This window comes from Hibiscus syriacus, unplaced genomic scaffold (genome assembly GCF_006381635.1).
Source record: "Hibiscus syriacus cultivar Baekdansim isolate YM2019G1 unplaced genomic scaffold, ASM638163v2 tig00111783_pilon, whole genome shotgun sequence".
NCBI classification, from domain to species: domain Eukaryota; kingdom Viridiplantae; phylum Streptophyta; class Magnoliopsida; order Malvales; family Malvaceae; genus Hibiscus; species Hibiscus syriacus.
The window spans coordinates 3,022,526-3,025,200 of record NW_024063178.1 but is presented as its reverse complement, the minus strand read 5'-3'; positions in this window follow the sequence as shown (position 1 = coordinate 3,025,200).

The window sequence follows — 2,675 nt, the reverse complement described above, 5'->3', positions numbered from 1 at the left end:
TTGTTTTCCATTTTTTTCTTGTGTTTTTTTCCTTTTTTTTCTTTTTTTTTCGAACTGCTGTTTTTTTCAACATTTTTTTCGATGGAGACTACAATGGTGAATTTATTCACTTGCCCTGAAAAAGGTAGAAAAGAGGGATAAAAAATGTTCAGGTTTATGAATATGGTGAAAACAAAGAAACGGGAATAGGCTCAAAAGTGGTTAACTAAGGGGAAAATGCATGGGTAGGCTATTTAGTGGGGAAACGGAATGGTTAATCCTAAGGTGCCCAAATCATCTTAAAGCATCATGTTCATGTGTAATCTCGACAGTATTTAACATGCAGGTTCTAGAATACAAATTCCAAATTTGACATACTCAATCAAACAAAATGAGAGCGAAAATGATATGCTCGTAAAGGCTCAAATCTCACCAAATTGTTTCATGCATTGAGTTAATCACATTTCAACTAACAAAGTCATGGAATATCACAGAAAATACCAACTTATCACAATTCATGCTATTCGCTATCAAGAATATCCTAACATAAACAATCATGTGTTTCCAAACAATCATAGCATTCCGAAAATTTTCAACAAGACAAAAACAATCATTGAATTTCCGACCAATTCAACCAACACATACTAGATTCAAAGCATAAAGACAAGCGAAATGAAATTCAATCCTACACTCTACTCCCCCTCACTTAAAGCGTTTTGCCTCAAAACGAAAAATTAAAGTGCAAAAGAAGGAATAGAGTACTCCCCGGATTTTGTTACCGGCCACGACCATGGTGGGAGGCGCTAGGACAGTGAAGTGTGTTGCTCGGTTTGATGCCGTAAACTTGAAACATTATCAGGTGGTGTTGTCAGTGGAAAACCAGTATCTAAATCCCCTGTAAAACCATAAACCTGATGAGTAATAATTGAATAGAAATAGGATCAAAATTTACCTCTGAAGTATTTGCTAAATCGCTGAACAGGAGAGAGACGATAAGTGCGAACGCCGAACGATGTGGTCGGAGTGTTTGGTGCTAGCTTCGGCATCATCGTGTTGTTGGTTCCTCATGCGCACCATCATGGATGGAGGGGATGAAACACGTTAGCAAGGCGTAGATGCCGCCGGTGGTGAGTAGAAGGAAGGCGATGGTTTCGCGCTTTGGGAGGGGAGCGATCGGGGATGGAGGAGATGAAGAGGAGAAGGTTGGTTGAATTGGGGTTATTTTTTCACTACCGTGCATGGGATGGGGTGTTTAAATTTGATTCAAATTGGTATTTTTTTTGTTAGGATAATGGGTGTTGAAAATTGAGAAAGTAGATGGATGAGGATAGGGGTGGGGTCCACGACAAAGTAAAAAGGGGAGAGAAGAGAATGTGGGCGGAAGAAAAGAAACAAAATGTGGAAAAATTATTTTTGGGTTTTGCTATTGTGTGCCAAGCCTTCCTTGGGTTTTGCTAACGTGCGTCGTTAATGAAACGGTGCACACAGCTGGGCTTCTCCTCTTTTCCTACCTTGTTCGACTATTTACTACTCAACAGACTCCGAAATTAGCACTGTTCGAATCATAATCTCGCAAATCCTCATTGTTTAAGTTTGAATAAAAATATTCGGTTCCTGCAAAATAAAAATAAAAATTGAATTAAACATGCTTGAATGAATAAAAATAAAATGAAACAAAAAGTAAAGATAAAAATAAAAAATATAATGGAATTGAAAACAATGGGTTGCCTCCCATGAAGCGCTTTTGTTTAACATCGTTAGCTCGACGACCTGATTCAGACTACAGGTTCCGTGACAGACACTTCCACTTCATTCGCTTTTTCCAACTAAGAAATTCCTTATGAGAAATTTGAAATTCTCACAAAGATTTCTTCAGATATTTCCCAATTTTAAAATCTTATCCAGAAGAATGGCCGTCAAAACATCTTTTTTACCAAAAAATGATTTCTTGAAACGGCTCCTTGATGATTTCGACTTAATTTTTGGTGCCTGCAAATAGGAAGGTAAATCTTTAGTTTTTAAAGGAGTTGAGATCAAATTTGAATCAACAATTGAAATATTTTTCAACTCCCTTATGTCGTCTTTTTTATCATCCGATTCCTTGCATAAATCATCAACAAAGTTAGATTCATCATCAACAAGTTCAAAAATGCCAACAAAATTAATACTATGAACGTTATCCAGATATCTCATTGCTTTATAAACATCTAATTTTAAGATCTCATCGTCGAACTCCATAGTAATAATACCGCTTCGAACATCAATTTTTGCATTTGCCGTGCTCAGAAAAGGACGACCGAGGAGGATTTCAGAACCAATGTTGCTACGATTATTTTCCATATAAATCACATAAAAATCAGCAGGGAAAATTAAGTTTTCTACCTCCACTAGAACATTTTCTATGAGTCCTTCAGGATAAATTATTGATTTTTCGGCTAGCTGAAGTGTAACTCTCGTCTCCTTCAAAGGCTTGGTAGAAATTAAATCATAGACGGAGAGAGGCATTACATTGATAGAGGCACCTAGATCGCACATAGCTCGCTTGATTTTAACCTCACCAATTTTACAAGGTATTGAAAACATACCTTGGTCTTTATACTTCGATGGAAGCGGTCGTTGGAAAACTGTTGAGACGTTCGCGCCTAAATCCACTTTCTCGACCCTGGTAAGCTTCCGTTTAGTCATACAGAGATCCT